Source organism: Protopterus annectens, chromosome 3.part1 (genome assembly GCF_019279795.1).
Source record: "Protopterus annectens isolate FY-2018-M chromosome 3.part1, PAN1.0, whole genome shotgun sequence".
NCBI classification, from domain to species: Eukaryota; Metazoa; Chordata; order Ceratodontiformes; family Protopteridae; genus Protopterus; species Protopterus annectens.
The window spans coordinates 970,131,200-970,151,106 of record NC_056732.1 but is presented as its reverse complement, the minus strand read 5'-3'; positions in this window follow the sequence as shown (position 1 = coordinate 970,151,106).

The following is a 19,907-nucleotide window of genomic DNA, read 5'->3' as shown; positions in this document are numbered from 1 at the left end:
AAAACAGCCCATCAAACTAAATATGCCAATTTATTTAACTTGCATTTGCAGAGTTCTGAGCATCTGAGAAAGAAAAAAGTAAGTAGGTAAGTAAGTCAAAGTTGAATTTCAAAATATTTTTTTCTGTTCTTCATTTTTTTAATTGTGGAGCTTCACTCAGAATGCAGGATGCGCTTAATCAATCACTGTTCATCCCTAGTCCTGACAGAATGATCCAAGAGACTCCTGATCTTCTCCAGTGATCAATCACCTGCATCGATCTAGCCTTCCCTCCCCTGTCAGTCAATAAACCCTGCCCACTACCAGTCCTACCAAAGGCTCAAGTCTGCTTCTGAGTAAGAAGTACCAGCAGCACAGGCATTTACCTTGCCTCTGTTTCACCGGATAGTGAACATTTAAAATATAAATACTGTCCACCATGCAGTACCACATATACTGTGCATGGAGGAACATATCTTCTGTAATGCTAAGTGAGGTAGTAAATGAGATGGAGGCAGACAAATATAGAAAAGCTGAATACACACAACAACAGTCATGCACAGCACAGCAGCAAGCCCTATCTCTGAACATGACATATAGTAATAAACCTATAAAATGCATTTTATTGTGCAGAATTTTTACATATGTAGACCACTGTACTATATTCTGGAATGTCTGAAAATGTAATTATATTTACATAACACAAGGGAATGGGTAAGGAGTGAAGCAGAAGTCAAAGCTGTTTTTTCTTTTATTTTATTTCTTGAAATGGTAGAAACCCTCTTTTCCTACACCAAAGTATCAGTCAGCATATTCTTAAAAAAATCAGTCAGCACATTCTTAAAAAATGTCAGTCAGCATATTCTTAAAAAAATGTCACTCAGGCAATTCTTAAAAAATATCAGTCAGGCTAATGAGGAACCTTGTTGGCCTCCCAACAACAAGGAACCAGGAACTGTTGAAAAAAGCGAAGCATTTTCAAGGCAGAAAAGGTAGAAAAACCATTCAGTACAAATATACAAATTAATAAAAAAATATGTATTATTTTACAGACATTTCTGTATGAAAAAAGAGTGTGATGTCAAAAAGATGTTTTACTTTTTCTTTGAGGTATTGTTCAGCTTTAAATTAATGTTTGTTTTAGAAATAATTTCATTTCAATTCCTGCTTCAATGAAGCACTCCAGTTTAGTTTATAAAAAGTAATAGTATAGTGCTTGTGCATGTGCGTGTGCGTGTGCGTGTGCGTGCATGTACATATGCATATGTGTGTGTGTGTGTGTGTGTGTGTGTGTGTGTGTGTGTGTGTGTGTGTGTGTGTGTGTGTGTGCGTGCATGTACATATGCATATGTGTGTGTGTGTGTGTGTGTGTGTGTGTGTGTGTGCTTAAAATTTTATTATGCATGTGTATGAGTAACAGTTTATTTTTATTTGTCTGGTGAATACTCTTTATGGCCATACTCTCACAAATATTAATTAAAAAACTCAGGGAGTGAATTACATGCAACCACATAGCAATTCTGGTAATTAAAACAAGACACTGCTTGAGAAGAAAAGTATTCTACTCACATTGCGGTTTTAACACTAGAGCATCACGTATGTTAATTTTTAAAATGAGCATTCAGTTTGCAGTGGGCAACATGACTTTTCAAGAAGTAAGAAAGACCTTTTGCTTGGTTTAGAGTATGAATTTAGTAGTTATTGGGTTATTTTTGTTTTACCCTTTCACAGTGTTATACCAGGAATCTGTATTTCAAAGATAAATTCAGGATGATAGCCTTACTTCTGAAACAAACACACAATGACATGCTTTTTACTATCAAATATAGATAACATGGAGATTTCTATGTTACGAGTGTCATGCACACCTCCAAAACTCTGTTTCTTATATTTGCCTCAAAAGGTTTACCAGTACACATTGAGAACCTCTTCAGTAGCTGATATGTTAACATTTTAATCAAAGATGGTAGCAGAAGAAGGAATATGTGACGGACTGTGGCTGATCGGGCATATCATGGACTTAAAGTATTATAAATTCCTTATATTTTTTATCTTTATGACAACTAGATACAACAAGCTGAATCAGAAATTTCTTAATTCATTTTAATGTGAAATGATACAGTTGACATTTAGTAGGATAATATCTAAGCTTTATATAAAGAAATCATTTACCACAGTAGCATTAAAAGCAGTGATAAGAAAAGGACTGGATGGCAGTCAGAAAGTTATTTAAGACAAACAGCTCCTGAATGCTTGCCAAGTGCTAAAAAAAAAAGAATGTCACACGTAGTGGGGTTTGCAGAAACAATTACTGCTGCACAGTAACTCTAATATTAAAAAGCCAGCACTTGTAATTCATTACTTGTTCACACAAATGGACTACATATGTATCGGAAATATGTGCAACCACATTGCATGTATAAACACTATCTCAGGTTAATTAGTGTTATATTAAAACACGGTCTCTGATATTAAAACTTGGTGTGGTGAAGAGAAAAGCGCTTTTGTTTATTTTTGTCTCAACTTTTTATTGATTTATTTTTAATGGAAACCATATTAAATGTGGCTGCCTCCGTGCTGCATATGAAGCAAGATATTTTAGTGTGATTATGGCTGCAAAGTATAATTTAAAACAAAAATATTCTACTGTAAACTTATAATTTGGGATATTGTAGCATTTAATAATCTAGCTGATAACAGAGGGTGGTAAGAAAATCCTTGTAAAAATAGATTACTTTATTCCTTTTTATTTAGTTTTTGTCAGGTTTACTACCATTAACAGATGCTCTACTTTTAGAGGCTACACAAGGTGGTGTTCATATTGACCAGAGGTAATTTGACTAGGACACCAGGAAACTGAACCTTAGAGAAATCTGGGCAGGACAAAAATAAAAATTATCCCCAAGGTAACTTGTCTAGGATTACAAGGAAATCTGAGTAACAAAAGAAAAAGTGTTGTGCACACTTCCAAACCAAGAAAACAGTGTGTTGGGATGGATCAACTAGGAACCAAAGTAACTCAGCTTCACTCCACTAATAAAACTTGTAATAATCTACAACAACTTAGAAATTAGTTGGACGCCTTACATAAACCCCGGGATTCATGAAGCTTGCACCAGGCGCACGTATAGCGTAGGCGTTATAACACCAAATATGGCCGCCGAGCGATTCAGGTAAGATCCAATTCCACGTGCACTACCGGCATACGCCAGATCTGTGCAGCCCCCGGCGTAGGTATGCAAATCACCCCATGTGCAGTGTTGCACCATGCAAATGAAGGCATATAGTGATTCATAAAGTGGTGCAGGCATAGCGTAAGCCCACGGAAATGTAAACCAAAAAACACGGTTTACATTTTCCCAAACAGAACATCGGAGCTATGGAAGAGGGCCAGACCCAGGTATCACAACGTTAACATATGCCAATGGTGAAATACACAGCCAATGGCATAAGAAAAGATGCACAACACGTAAATAACAACATTTAATGTCATGTCCACAGTAATGCACAGCAGAACCGCAGGGCATGTGTGCGAAAGCTGTAACATAAAGAAATAATATAAAAATGTCATAAAATCGCAACGTAATAGAAATCAGGTTTACAGCATAACACACAATGATAGGCATGGAACACCACAACCAAGGTGCAAGGGTTGCTAAGGGCTTGCGATAGTGTTTGGCGCAGTAACTATGAATTAGTAGTCAATGCCATGCAAATGAGGCAGATAATACTGAATCGCAAATGTCCCACCGGAGGAAGGTTGTACCATATGGTGCAGCAGTATAACACCGAGGAGTGGCTCAGAGGAGATACATAACATCAGCAGAGGGGTGGGCCACTGTAGCACTAAGCACATTGGAGCATTGCAAATCTGGCCTGTCCGTTGCTAAGCAAAGCTGCAGGACAGGGGTGGGGAGGAATCGTTTAGCTGAGAGCACACATGGTGGCCAAAAGCGCATGTGTATGAGGATGAAAACGTGCCCGAAACCCAGTAATCGGACGCACATGCCGCAAATAATAGCAGAAACAGGAAGTTCAGGGGAAGAAAAGAAGGAAATGCGGAAGTAGGGTAATTGGAGTATTAATGAGCAATCAACACTAATCAACCCACGAAGGCCAATCAACGGCAGCTGACAAGTCCGCTTGCAGAAACCTGCAAAACAGGATAGGGGAAGCATGTGAATGCAAAGAAAAGAGGGGAGGTATTGGATTGCAAAGATAGGAGACCTGACACAGCAGAGCAAAGCAAACCAACAGCAGACCGGCAGTAGCACACAAAATGCAAGATACGCCAGGTCCGGGAAAGTACAAATGAAAGTAGGCTGCAGGATGCACGCCAGAAAATGGTAGGTGTAATGCGCAGAAATGTAAAGGGAAGGTCAAGAGGTAATCCACGGCAGGCAAATGTAGTTCAACACCAAAGGCACCACAATAGTAGTTCCGGCAGTAAAACACATAACATAACCTGTAGCTACGAATGTACATACACACCCTATGACATCATCGGTGTTCACAGCACAATAGTATAAAGTGTGAAAGCACCCAACACACACCTGTGTATTCCCAAACACCGCACCATAGGTGGAAACACACAGGGAACTTTTAAAATGTACATGTTGGGAGCTGCCATAGCTGTGATTCATCAGCATGTGATAGAGACTGACGGTGTTGTGGAGGATGATGCCAACAACAACCGGAGGCCTCGGAGGAGAAGGAGAGTGTTCAGACCAAGGGTAACCTACCAGGGGCTACATGACCTGGAGATAGTAGACCATTACAGGGTGGACAGGGACATCTTACAGCAAATAGTGGGGCTGTGCCGGCCACGCCTGAGAACCAGAAACAACAGAGGGGAACCTATACCAGTGGACACGAAGGTATGTGTAAGCCTGCAAATACTGGCCACAGGTACCTTTCAAAGGCCAACTGGAGATATAATGGGTATCTCACAGGATTCAGACCATGAACACACTGCGCCAGCCCCAGTAGGCAGACGGAGGCATGCCCAATATGCCTACGCCTTGGCAAAGAGGGAACGTATAGCACATACTCTGACTGTGTAGGCCCCTACAGACTGACACCTCTCCACCTGCACACACAGTAAAATGGATGGCACACAAACATGACCACCTGTAAATTGTAATGTATAGGTGGCCCAATGTGTGACTCCTACATAGGCAGCCCTCAAACATTGTAAACACAACAGCCAGTGGAACATGGAATGCCAACACCTGAACAGTACATGAGTCTTACAGCATATGGTGGTGCTGTGTGCCTGTCACGTTCCCCGCCAGGTATATATATATATATATATATATATATATATATATATATATATATATAGATATATATATATATATATATATATATATATATATATATATATATATATATATATATATATATATATATATATATATATATGTACACATATGCCTATATATATATAATACAGATAGAAAGGGCACTAGAGGGATATATGGTGATATAGATGGATTCAGCGATATCTGCAAATATAATAGATAGTTCAACGACATTCATAACATCTTGGAGGTACAAATAAATAGGATACTGCCAACCATGGAATGTGTAACATACCGACATGCGTAACCACAAGGCTGAAGGACCGATAGAACACAGTACCGGAACAGTACATCCGCGAGTAATAGTATGATGATATGAAGGGACGGTTAGTCACCACTCACGGTGTCGCGGTCCACGTAGGTACTGTGTTCAACTGTGTCTGTGAGTGCCATAGTCTGTGTAAGTGTGCGTTGAGGGTGCCGTGTGCATTTCTGTGTGACTGTAATGTGTGTGTGTGTCCGCAACATGTGTATGTTGGTGCCAAGTCAGAGGCAGATCAGTATGGTAGGTGTGGGTATAGCTAGCCGTAGGCATATGGTTACTACCTGTACCACAGTAGGAGGGACATCCCCACCCTGAGCAAGTGTGTCCAGACATAAAACAGTACAAAGGGCAAATGTCCAAGATGGTAGGACATAAATATGTCCCATATATAATGTAACAGTCGTATTTAATAGTTATGCCTGTATGTAAGAAACTTAAATGTTACATGCAATATGATAAGTATCCAAAGTCACACAACAATAGGTATGTAGTGAGGATAAAAGTATGTGCTACCTGTGTACTGACCGTGGCTATGTGTTGGCCTGTAAACAGCGCTTTGTGTCCCGCAAGTGTCCAACAATGACCATATGATAAGGTGGCAACCCATGGCAAACAGGCTCTTTTAACAACACAACCACAATGACTGCAAATATCTGGTACAGAAATACAAGGGATAGCTGTCCCCTACACATATCCCCTGATATATCGCTGCAATTACAGAGGTATACAAGTAGCAAGCTCACCTGCAGATGATATAGAAACCAATTAACAATGGCCCAATGTACAATCCCGTAACATAAGTCTACTAACTGTTAGCTCTCTAATTAGGGACGGAGCCCAAACACATATATACGGATTATGTAGAAATGCAAGGCCCACAAACCGTATATGTTACGTACAACCACCAACATCCCCCACACTAGAAACTAAAGCAATACAAACTGTAATAGCAGCACAAACATCCAGTCAGTCAATTACATCTGCAGAACCCTCAACATACCGTGTGAGAGACACAATTAAAGGCGACATGCAAAATTGCAGGCGTTATATAATAGAACAAACAGCCATGTTACAGGTTTTGATTGCAATACTCCATTATCAGACATCGGGATGACTGGTACACCCACATGTTGAACCAAATACTCTACCTGTCACACACAATCCACGGGGGACATGAATCCAAACTATACTTGTCTCCATGCATAGCAGTTGCAGTTACACATAACAAAACACAATACAGACCGTCTCCCCGAAGGTAGAGCAAATAGGCAACGCCCAAGTGGAGAATCCAATTATACCCCACTGTCGCCATGTAATTGGCGAATGGAGTAGCTGCACAGCTGATATGCAAGTAATTAGTCACTCAGGAACACCAATTGGCGGGAAGAATCCACATGTTTCAGGTATCGACGTATATAAGGATGACTTGCCAGACATTCAAACCGTATGCTCATACCGAATAACAGTTGAAACACTGTGAGAGAGATAGAAACGAAATGCCATAACGACAACAAGGTATGTAGAACGCCCGATATGTAAGGTTATGTATAGCATGATCTGTATTAATTAGTTTTACTGTCTGTATAGCCTGGTTTGCATTAATTAAACGTGTCCGCAATGCATAAAGTGGGCAAAGGTATTTATGTAGTGATGTCTTGCTGGGCATACTAACGCTTGTAGAATCTGTGCGTCCAGCAGTGGGACACAAGGTACACAGCACAGACACCACAAGGGATGCTACATGAGGCCATTAAACAGAACAATGCCATACAATCCACCATCAGTGGTAGGGTATGTCCAACAAGGACGTGCCATAGCAGGGGATAGTATATGTTGATATACTGTCACAGCACGCATGTGTATGGGCATATAACGTTAATGACATATGTAAGGTGGTCCCGCTGAGGAAGTATGCTTTGCATTATGGGATACTATGTGAAATATGTGTAATGTATAGTATTATAGGTAGATATGACAGATATTCTACACAGCATAACAGGCATATCATGCATACCACAGGTAACATCTACTGGTATGTACAATAACAGGATACATATGGCCTGTAGGTATGGGACATAGTAATAGCATGATAGCTAATCTAAATGGAAGGGCTACCAAGTAACCATGCACAAAGGACATGTAATAGCTGCACAGGTGCATAGTGGTGTACTATGCAGTCTGGCAAGTCCATGTGTAAGCACAACTACAGCGTTCACACTAGTGGCACCTCTCCAGGGTAGTGTCCTGTGAAGAGCAGAGCCAGGTGTCACCTGCACCACTGCACAGTACAGCCACTGCAGTGATCCCAGGCCTACATGTGTCTCCCAACCACCAAGGGAGGTATCACATGAACAGTGCTACTGAGTGTCCCTGCATGATGTACATAGGACTTATGTTCCACAGCATGGTGAGTGTCCGGTTTGGGAATGTAACCCAGAAGCACATCCCACTCATTGTGGCGTGTGTGCACATATCCATGAGCATGTTGCTCACAGTGGCCTCTGCTTATGTTGCGTATGAGGAGTATATCCATCAATAATGTTGTGGACATGGGCCCTGTCTGATCAGCAGAGGTCACCCCTGAGTATGTAGTATGCAAATGTGTACAGATGTGGTGTCTGTAGTGCAGCCACATATTTAAACTGTCGGAGCTCAGTAAATGTCATGGTGTGTTAATGTTGTGGCATGTAAAGCTGTAGCTGTTGTGTAAGGTACACCCTAAATGGGGTGGTGTACCCTTGAATGTGTGTAGATGTCTTAAGTTCAGAGGTTCAATGGGTGCCTATGTACCAGTTACACACCCAGTACAGATAGGTGTGGCCACGTAGGAGGATATCCACGCCACAGTGGCAATACGGTAACCACAGGAGTGGGTGCGACATATGTGTGTACTGCAAACATGTACAATGTGATATGTATGTAGGGGACTACCATCCATGTGATAGTCAGTGGGTGAATGGTGTAATGCAAAGGTGATGTGCATGCACCTTGTGTCATGCAGCTTGATGCCATGATAGTCATATTATGTATCTGTCACAGCGACACCCGTATGGTTGGAGCCAGTATCAGCTGGTGGAGCAATCATGGCGCTTTGTATGTTGGCGTTCTAAAGCTAGGCAGGGAAAGTTCCCTGTGCCAGCCTGTTCCGCAGGGAAGCATATACTGAACATGAGGGGCCCTATGACTGAGGACCGTGGTATGCCAAAGTACCTGACATGTAGTAGGTACTATGGTATGCTGGCCTCACTGTGTGTCCTGTCCATGAGCCACATAGCATGACATCCTGAGACACAGGGTGCGATGTGCAGGTGGATGTGTATGTTGTCAATACCAGAATGGGGAATGGTGCTGAAAGGCAATGAGAGGACAATGTAGGATGTGTGGACTCCCGTACCATCAGCAGCTGCCCTGGTAACTGTATGAAAGGAGTCCACCATGTGTAGGGGCCATGCTCTGGCCTTAACAAGCCCAACCCAGGTGGCAGCAGTAGGACGGGAGACCAACAATGTCTCTGAGAATGATGTCCTTGATGATGTGCCCCATAGCCATGGAGAACAGTCCAGTCAGGTGTGTAGGACTATAGTCCCACTCGTGCAATGCGGTGCCACCTGTGTGCATACCTCTCAACCTCTTAGAGTAAGAAATCTGGACAATGCCATGAAAAAAGTGGTACAAATAGGGACAGTTTTTAAATATTACTCTTACAAACTTAGAAAGTTGATAGAATAACAGGTTTTGCATTGGTATGAATTTTCTGAAGGGTATGAAGTCTAAAACTCAAATGTCTGTCATTATTTTCTAACTTCAAGTCTTTAATGATTTGCCACTAATTTGCCAGAAAGCCACAACTGTATGAAAAAAACAGACAAAAATATAATGCAAAAATTTGGACATTCTGTGAAAATCTGTACAGTTGAGAGATATGCCTGTGTGTAGTGTGATAAATGCTGCTGTGTGCCATTCAGGGTCTACAATGTCTGAAACAAGGCTATTACTGAATATGGTGGCCTGGTGGGGAGACATGTAATTCAGAGGTTGGTGGACATCACAGCCTGGGACTTTGGAAGGTGACATGGGGCCAGTGTCCCAGGACATATAGAGTGTAGGACAGTACTGTGTAGGTGTGACCACAGGGACACCACAATGTTCATGTATGGATTGCGGCCCTGTAGTGAGTGAGAGGGTGTACTGTCAGCATTGAATCCATCCTCCAGCATGTTGCCAACAATACCTGGGTCTGCAATATTCCTGAGTGACTGTTGTATGTGACAGCAGATGTGGGTGTTGCCATTGAATACTGACATACCATCATAATGCCTGGTGGTACACCCCGGAATGTGTGGCAGTCATGTTTACATAGCTAGTCTTGGAGTATGTGATGAGAGACCCTGTGGCCCCACCACGGCTGACCAGTGAGCCACCCCACACATGGGAATGTACACCACTGTGCAACAGCCTACACCTGTTGTTGTACATCATATGTCCGTGGAACATGACCACCAGAGTGGCGTCTGTTATCTGGTGTGTACCATCATGGCTCTGTGTGGAATAGCATGATCCATGCAGTTGTGTACATGCTAATTAACTGCACTGGGGTATGTGTCAGCATTTGTATGTGCATTGTCCATCTGCACGGGTGTCATGATGTTAACAACCGCTGTCAGCAGATGTCTGTAGTAGGTGTTGTAGTACACATGTACTGTGTATGCTGTGATGGGTATGTTGCCGGGATGTGGCTAACAAGGTAGATTAGCATATGTTCGGAATCCACCAATGAGGGGATAACCCCAGGTGTGTAACACCAGTCACATGGTGGTAGTGTTCATGCCAAGGGTAATGTAGATCTTGGAGGTGGTGTGTATGTGTTGATCCAGCAGAGCGGAGGGTATGACTCATGGATGTGTTGGTACATGAGTGGCTATCCCAGTGAAGTGTGGGGTAGTGTCAGTCACACATCAGTAGTAACTGAGGCCCACTGTCCACTATACCACCATAGAAGGTATGTTACCCATGGGGTATGATGTTGACTCTGTCACTTGTTACAATGTGTATAGTGGTCCAGGACACAGTTAGTTGCATGTGGAGCACCTCTGATGCATTGTGCTAAGCAACTTGCCAGGATGTGTGCAAAACATAGTGGGATATGGGAACCCCTCAGCTGTGGGTGTACCGGTCCAGGTATGTGCCTGAAAGGTATGGTCCGTCTGTAACCTGTCATTGCAGGTGTGCTCTGCAGAACCTAGGGGCAGGTCCCAGTCACTGCAGAGATGTTGGAGTAGTGCATTATAAGGTGTGCCTTGCCTGCGTGCATCACAGGGGAAGATGCAAGCAATGTGTCACATGACCCCATGTCGCGCATGCCAGTTACCGCCCTGCTGGTGACAGTTATTGGAAACTGTGCAGAACAGGCAGTATAGAAGCAGCAAGAGCCTTACATGTGAGCTGTACTCCCAGGGCCGACAGGTGCAAGTCATCTGTGCCACAGCATTGTGTTTGACCAGGACAGTCATAGCGGACAGATACCACATGCCTGTGGAATGACAATAGGAGCATAGGCAACTGTTTAAGTGACACAGTAGGTCATTGTACAGTGGTATCGTGTCCCGATGAATGCAAAATGCTCCCCAGGGCTAGACCCACACCCTCAGGGCTATAAGACTGGTGAGCTATTGCATGTCCCTGCACACATAGTCCGTGAAGTGGCATCACAGGGCAGTCACACTAACATGGCGAATGACAGACATATCATACCTGGTGAGGTGTGGCATGGGTGCATAGGTAATGTTGCAGAAGCAGTTACCCGACAGCAAGATGTAAGCGACTAATGCCTTGTGTAGCCTGCTGTGTGGAACTGCAGTGTGACACCCTACAGAGTCAGCTATGACTGGTGTGTTGTGAATGTTATACCACACTATTGGCTGTATGTGATGGGCACACATGAGTCTGTGGGCTATAAGCTGGTGATGTTGTCTTCCATGATGGGGGGTATCTCTGGTGCCTACAGAGAATATGGAGACGTACTGCACAGGTTGTCCTCGTAGGTGTGGCCAGTGGTGTAGATCATGTGAGACTATGTGATGGGTGGGGTGTGTTGCGAATGTTACACATCCCCAAATGACTGTCAGGTGCAGTCAGGGTTGGCGACAGCATTACCCCCAGCCATAGCTGTCAGCCTCCTGTCCCCAAAATGAGGAACATTAGCCCTCATACCATGTGACAAATGGGCGAAACGTGGAACACTTACAACTGGCTTACTAACAGTGTCAACTAGGAAGGGCATATGATGGCTAAAATAGGCTGGTCTTATGTATAAAACAGATATTCCAATGAATTAATATGATTCTCATCTATTTAGCCATGGCTAGTAGGTAAACTATGTACAACAATGAATGTGTGACAGACCCTTCCAATGTGGAACCAATCATGTGAGACTATGTGATGGGTGGGGTGTGATGCGAATGTTACACATCCCCAAATGACTGTCAGGTGCAGTCAGGGTTGGCGACAGCATTACCCCCAGCCATAGCTGTCAGCCTCCTGTCCCCAAAATGAGGAACATTAGCCCTCATACCATGTGACAAATGGGCGAAACGTGGAACACTTACAACTGGCTTACTAACTGTGTCAACTAGGAAGGGCATATGATGGCTAAAATAGGCTGGTCTTATGTATAAAACACATATTCCAATGAATTAATATGATTCTCATCTATTTAGCCATGGCTAGCAGGTAAACTATGTACAACAATGAATGTGTGACAGACCCTTCCAATGTGTAACCTTGAGGAACATGCACCTTTTAGAAACCCAAATGAGCTACGTTCCCTCTAATGAGGTACACCTGAGAGCTACGAGCCCAGCACGGCTGCAGACGTGCATCCCCTGCAGGCTGTAGTGCCATATGTTGGGAGGTGAGCATTGAATGTGTACATGAAACAATTGCTCTATTGCCACATGTACGACATATCCCTCATATAGACAGGCAGTAGCACTGGTACGTGACAGTTGGACATGCCTGTATATACAACCATGTCCCACAGGATATGTGCATTACGTGTGTACAACAGCTGTCGTACCTTAAGCAAGCTGGGAAGTGTAGGACAGCCAGTGTACTTGTGGGAAATGGTGTGGAATTGGTGCTATAGTAATCAGTAGCTCATGACATGCTCACATGTTCTGAACAAGTGCCTAGCATGACCATACAATACAGATAGGGTGTTGGATAATATCAACCCACAAGTGGTGATGACAGTCATTTAGGGTGGCACCGCACTATAACCCCGCTGAGTATGGTGTGCATGTCCATGAACCATTAGCACTGTAGATGTTAGCAGTACAGATGTAAAAGATAGCACGGATATTTGATTACAAATACCTTTGCATGTCACAAGAGTGTTCCACCAGTGGCCTGTTGACAGACTCACAACTACAAAAGGTGCAAGAGTGACATGTGCACAGCACATCAGTGCCAGATACAGTAGAACAGTGTTAATATGTTGTACCCCACCCTCATTGTAGCCCATACCACACAGACAAATGTTAGGCATCTGTGTATGTAAGGCTGTGAATGGCCATGACCTATCAGTTTAGCTGTGTCAGTGTTGTGAACAACATACAGAATGGGCTGTGTGTGTGAGGTGTGTGATGTCTGTGCACAGTCTGATGGATGATACCAGCAGTGTCACCGCTAGGTGAACATCTCTGTACCCATAAACGACTACCTAGGCTGTGGTCAACATTATGGACACTGTGTAAGGGATGGTGCTGTGCAGTGCACCCCCCAACATGGTGACTTCTCCAGGCACCTTAGGTAGTCATCTGAGGTACCCATGTCATGTCAGGTTGCCATCCATGAGCACGGAGATCACTGGCCAGGCATATACACCACTGTGGTGACCAATATTGGATCACATACCACCTGTAAAGGGTAATGGCTATGCATGGATGTGTGATACCAGCTTTCACAATCCACACCTCCACTATGCAGCATGCTGTCTACATTGCAGAAGGACATTTGCTACTCCGTGATGATGGACATGCTACATGTCCATATCCTGATCTATATGACATATGTCATGGACAGCCACCATCCTAATACTAGGATCGCCACAGGCTGGACAGATCCCTGTGCCATATATGTGACATACTCCCGCAATACCTTGCAACCCTGTCCATCAAAGCTGCAGATGTCATCCCAGTCATACATGGTGTGATGGCCGCATGGTAGATGTACTATCAACTGACTGGATCAGTAATGTGGCACTGATGCAGCTTGCGGTGGCACAATGGCCATCTGTAACAGCGTGGAAACTGTGCCCGCACATGCTATGGTTGATGACCATCTCTGCAAATGTCGTCTGACTATCCATTGTCTCATGTCTATCACATGTGTAATACAGACGATCCGTGTCAGGATGTTGAACAGTTGTACAGTGCTGTGTAGATGTATATGGCAAAACACATGCATGTACAGGTGTCCATGCGTATGTGTGCATTGTCACTGCTCAAGTCCATTCCAGCTGTGTCTGTGTTGATATGTGACATATACACAGTGTCCAGGTCAACAGTAGTACCGTGGACACATCGAGGCATGTGCAGATAGGTAAGAACACAAGTGCAGGCAAATAGACATGCCCACAGCAAGACAGCATTTACATGGAGTATGAACACTGTAATGAGGTGACACACATATATGGTGATGATATCCAATGCTTAATGGGTGTGACATGACACAAACACGTCAGTCGTGTCAGTGTCATGATGCTTTGCAAAGATAACTGTGCAGATGCAGTAGATGTCTTAGAAATGTATGTGCAGCAGTATCTCTGTACATCTCTGAAACTGTGACCTGTCACCATCATTATGTTTTGCAGATAATGCCCCATACACACCTCCCAGCATACACCCGCCAGGAGGATGATGTCCTCATCCCACAGCACCATGACAACTATGACTTGTTGTTCAGCCATGTGCCACAGCATGCCCAGCAGCGGGATGACCTGTGGCAGGATCTACGCAGGAGGGTGAACGATGTGGGTGGCCATAACCGCACCTACCAGCAGGTGCGCAGATGCTGCATGGACCTGATACGACATCCAAAACAGCATGCCACTGCAATCGCCAGGGAACAAGGTGGAACAGGTGGTGGGCCACCAACCCAGCCCCTACTCACACACAACGAGGAGCTACTGGCCAGTCTTGGGACACCCAGGGAACAGCATCCAGAAACACTAGCTGCCATCGTGGAGGTGGGTGTCTTCCAACCAATGAGTCTGGAGTTGCCTTGTAAGTCAGTAATGCACATATGGCTATTATATCCCATGTAGTTGCATGTGTCACTGTACATTATGTAAAGTAACAACATATGCCAGGTATGTGGACACATGCTGCATACTACAGTATGCTACGTTGTGTATGCACACATGTGCATACTATATGCTATTACACAGGTGCATGTGTGCACATGCACAGTGCAACCTGTGGCTGTCATACAGTCATGGATAATGTTCATACTAGTGTGTCACCCCTATACAGGTACCTCTGGCTTGCCACACAGGCATGGGTCCGTTGCAGGTGAGACTGTCATCAGTATGAGGCATGTTACAGTGTAGATCTATTTGCCATGTGGCCAGTTAACACTTGCACGCCTGATGTTTGTTCCAGTCATGATATGCAGGTTGCAAAACCATGCATTCACACACGCCACCCATATGCAATATATACAAACGTAATGATACACAGACTTGAAACCACAGTACTTGTCATTGCGACATGTGTAGTCAGCTGTGCATACAACGGTGGAGGTGTTCTACAATGGAGGCATATGTATTATGCATTGGAACAACATGTGTGGTACGCACACAGTACCACACAGTGAGCTGTGATATGGGCAGCCCACAAGTGTCACCATTGTCTCATATGCCCCTGCATTGGGTGCACACATTGTGATGTGCCACCTGACATGTCCCAGACATGTAGTGTTCTGTCTGCAATATTGTCACACTATCGCATGATCTATACCCCACATACCAAACATACAACCCATTGTCTGCATAGCCCTGTGGATTGTGACATATCTGACATGTATGGGTGTATGTCATATGTGACCACACAGACATGTGGAGAAGATGCCTATCACACACAATTGGCCAACACATGTGCACACATGGCCATGGGGGATGGCCAGAGACGTGTAGCCACACAGTTCTAGGGATGTGTATACACCCTGTTGCACATTGTCCACACATGGTCCAATTATAGCCTTAGTTGACCGATTATACAGTTGATGTGGTACACTGGACAACCTAAAAGCCTGTGCACAGCTACTGGAGGTGTCACTGAAGTCTACCATATATGATCTGTCAAACATCGCGACTGTGTTGCAGTTATGGCTATGCAATGTGTACATATTATGCATTCTACAGCAACATACATGCATCATGTTGCCATGAAATGGCACAGTGTCTGTACTTCACACTGTATAGCAATGTAGACGGCTCACACTACCCTCCCATGCTCATGCACATTTGCTAAACATGCATTCTATCTGTAGGGCATACACACAACACTGCAATGTGAAGCCCATTATGATGCTATACATGTGTCAGGACACCATTGTGTCAAACATGTATGCATGTTAATGCACATGTCAGCAGATTACATGTCAAGGTCACGTCAGCCATGTGTACTTTTATCCTGTTCTGGGCCACATGGTGTATCACGGGGATGCATGCATACTACCATGATTGTGTGAACTGCATGGCTACTAATATGACACCTGCTTGCTGTAGTGTGCACCCCAGGGAGGTATGCTTACTAACACTATTAATGTCTGAGCTGCATGCCCTCTGCTGTATTGCAGGCATGCTGCATGCCATCTGACAAATCACATGCATGGTGTGTGTGTGTGTGTGTGTGTGTGTGTGTGTGTGTGTGTGTGTGTGTGTGTGTGTGTGTGTGTGTGTGTGTGTGTGTGTGTGTGTGTGTGTGTGTGTGTGTGTGTGTGTGTGTGTGTGTGTCTGTGTGTGTGTGTGTGTGTGTGTGTCTGTGTGTGTGTGTGTGTGTGTCTGTGTGTGTGTCTGTGTGTGTGTGTGTGTGTGTGTGTGTGTGTGTGTGTGTGTGTGTGTGTGTGTGTCTGTCTGTCTGTGTCTATTGTACTTTACAGTATTTCTTTGCATTCACAGGTGATGTAGGTGCGTTACCCTCCTGCGGTCCATCTGATGTTAGTCTCCCCACAGATACTAGCGGTGATGAACATATGCATGAGGTACAGGCAGGGTTGTCAGGGGCTGAATCTGTGCCAATGGTTACCATCCCAGCTATGTCCCCCTCTTCCCCGCACACAGTTCTGCTGCCAACACATACCGCATCACCGCTGGCCATAGAGGAAGGACAGTCAGCATCTGTTGTTGTGGAACAGGAACGTGTGGTGGCTACAGAAGGTGTGTCTACACACCATGGTATCAGTGTAATGACTGCAGATGTGCCACACAGGCATGTGGCCGGTGCTGCTCGTAGGAGGACCTCTGGTAGACATGCACCTGCAGGACAGAGCGCAGCAGCTGGTATCACCAGACGCATGTTCCAGACTGTAATGGCGGCAAAGGCACGTGCTGAACGGCAGAACAGAGAAGGGCAGAGGCTGCAGAGGGCTGCTATCCATACCCTAAATTACAACATCCAGGCATTGGAAAATGCTCAACAGCAGATTGCTAATATTCTGGATAGGCGACTAGGTGAAATGGTTGGAATCCTTGACCGAGGCATGGCAATCCACGAGCAGGAGCTGTCTGTGCTGGAACACCTGGTAGGAGTGAGGCGTAGGCCACGTGGACGTAGGCCAGCAACACCATCTAGTGTAGGCGTGGCGTGCCACCTCACATGTGCGCTCCCATAGTGCCGGTAGCAGTAGCAGTGCAGCTGGTGCTGTGCTGTCAACACCAGGACACAGCAGGCCACGTGGATGTGGCCCTGGACCGTCTCAGCAGGGAAACGGTTCCAGCGGACATGTGTCGTTGGACAGTAGCCACTCTGTACCTCCACCTGGTAGTGCCCGTGCAACCCCAGGCAGGCACATGTCACGTGGCCGTGGACGGACACAGTGAGCTGCACAACCTGCACTGTACAATCTGGGGCTGTCAATTATACCCCGTGTAGGCATCACAAATGGCAGAACTGTGTACACACATACACGCACACAGCAAACACAACTGTAGGGCTCCACAACATCCACATGCATTCTGCACAGACATGTCCAGTCAACTCACCGGCCCTTACACACACACATGATGTTATCCATTGGTGCAGCCTATGCCCCTGGCAAACATATCACCCTGTGCATATGATGAAACCTGTGCCGCATCCCTGTCATCCACACCATCGGTGCAGGGTTATGCACAAATATTCTGATGCACTGGGTGAACAGCATAGTGAGAGGTGTATGTAATACCTGTGTATGCATAGTGAGGGATGTGTATGTTGCAGTGGTTGTGTGTGAATACTGAGTTGTGTATGTGACATAGGTTGTGTACTGTTGACATGCACCAGTCATACCATGTAGTGCAGGTGCAGCATGCATTGTGATGTGTTCACGGTATGTGTCTCGGTTACATCTGTAGCACCATGTTGGTTGTGATACCCTGGTTCCCTCCTATGGTGTACTTGCATGTGCCTACAGATAGCAGTGTTTGCAGTCCCCCACGTGTAACTGTGGAGTACACACAGGCACTTCTGGCAATATCAGCATGCTACATGTACCCTCATCCTGACTGTTGGACACACCAACATGACACAGATGTCTGCACATATACTTCACCTGACGCATGTGTTCGGTGCCACAGGCTACACTGGACAGAGATGTGACATACATAGCAGGGCACATTACAGGTATGGTGACATGGTGCAGGGCTTGTACACAGCGGCCTGGCCAATGATGATGTGAGGTGTCACTTGGTAGCTGGAGGCCACACTGTGCAGCAGTAGGACCCTGTAACAGTACGTGAACATGGCCGCATTCACGGTGTGTACACCACTATAATGCACACCCCATAGTGTGCAGCTGGGGATGCTTGCCTGTGTGGTCATCACCCTCACAGTACTATGCACCCACATGACATGTCACAGAGAAGGGACATGCACAGGTAGCCAGTATGGCTGGGACCTATGGCATCAACAGGGTTGTGCAATGCATCACCATTACGGGTTAGTCAACACGTGGGGCCAGTGATAATTTCCCACCGTATATTAGCATACACACTCACACCATGTACCAGACATACATACAGACACAAACACACACTGTGGTGACCACACATGTGTATACGGACAGCCGACGTGTGTTATGCACCTCACCGGCGAACGTCATGCTTCCCACACTGATGTATGTACAGATCTCTAGAATGGTGTACAGGGATGTTTAGCAACTGGGACATATGCCCCGTGATATGTGGTATCCCTGGTCACACATTCGGACACACATGGCAGTGCTGGGAATGATGCACCTGCCATATGATGACATGTTTGATGGACATGCAGCAGTATTGATTGCATTATGTGTAGCAACCCTATATCTGGCAAATGTGCTGCTATATGCACACAGGAGGTTGTAGGTGTTACAGGTGCCATATGACATATAGCTGTTAACACCTGACTGCTGTGTATGCATTATGTCAGCACCGTCACGTAACAGCGACATAGCGTACAGTTAGTACATGGCATGATAGGATGGTGTGTGACACAACTGTGAGCCACCCCCTGCACACATACATCTAGACAGGTGGTTCACCACATTATTTACACACATCCCTCCATATGTGCTGTTTGTATGTATGTTTGTATGTTACCGTATACAGATGTCAATGATGGGTCTGCATTGCGTCTGCATGTCGTAGGTAGGTGCAACTATGTTACGGAAATCGGCCACTGCACATGCATGTTTGCTGCATGCACAGTACAGATGTCACATGTGTCTCCTGTTGCCATGTTTGTATGCATTGCTATTGTTGGACATGTGTGTTGACATACATAACACATGGACTGACGTATGATATCACGGGTGTCACAGGCGACCAGTACAAGGGTATGTGTCCCGGTCTACACTGCTACCCCCTGTAGTGTGAGCATTCAACAGACATGGGCCCACCTTCAATTCGTGTGTGTAGCAGTGATTAGGCCAGTGTTATGCATGAGGTACATCAAATGCCATGTATGTATGTGTTGTGTGTGCAGTCCATGCACACATCCACACAATCACATGTATGACATACCCAGACATGTGTTCATTGGTGTACAGCAACAGTCAGG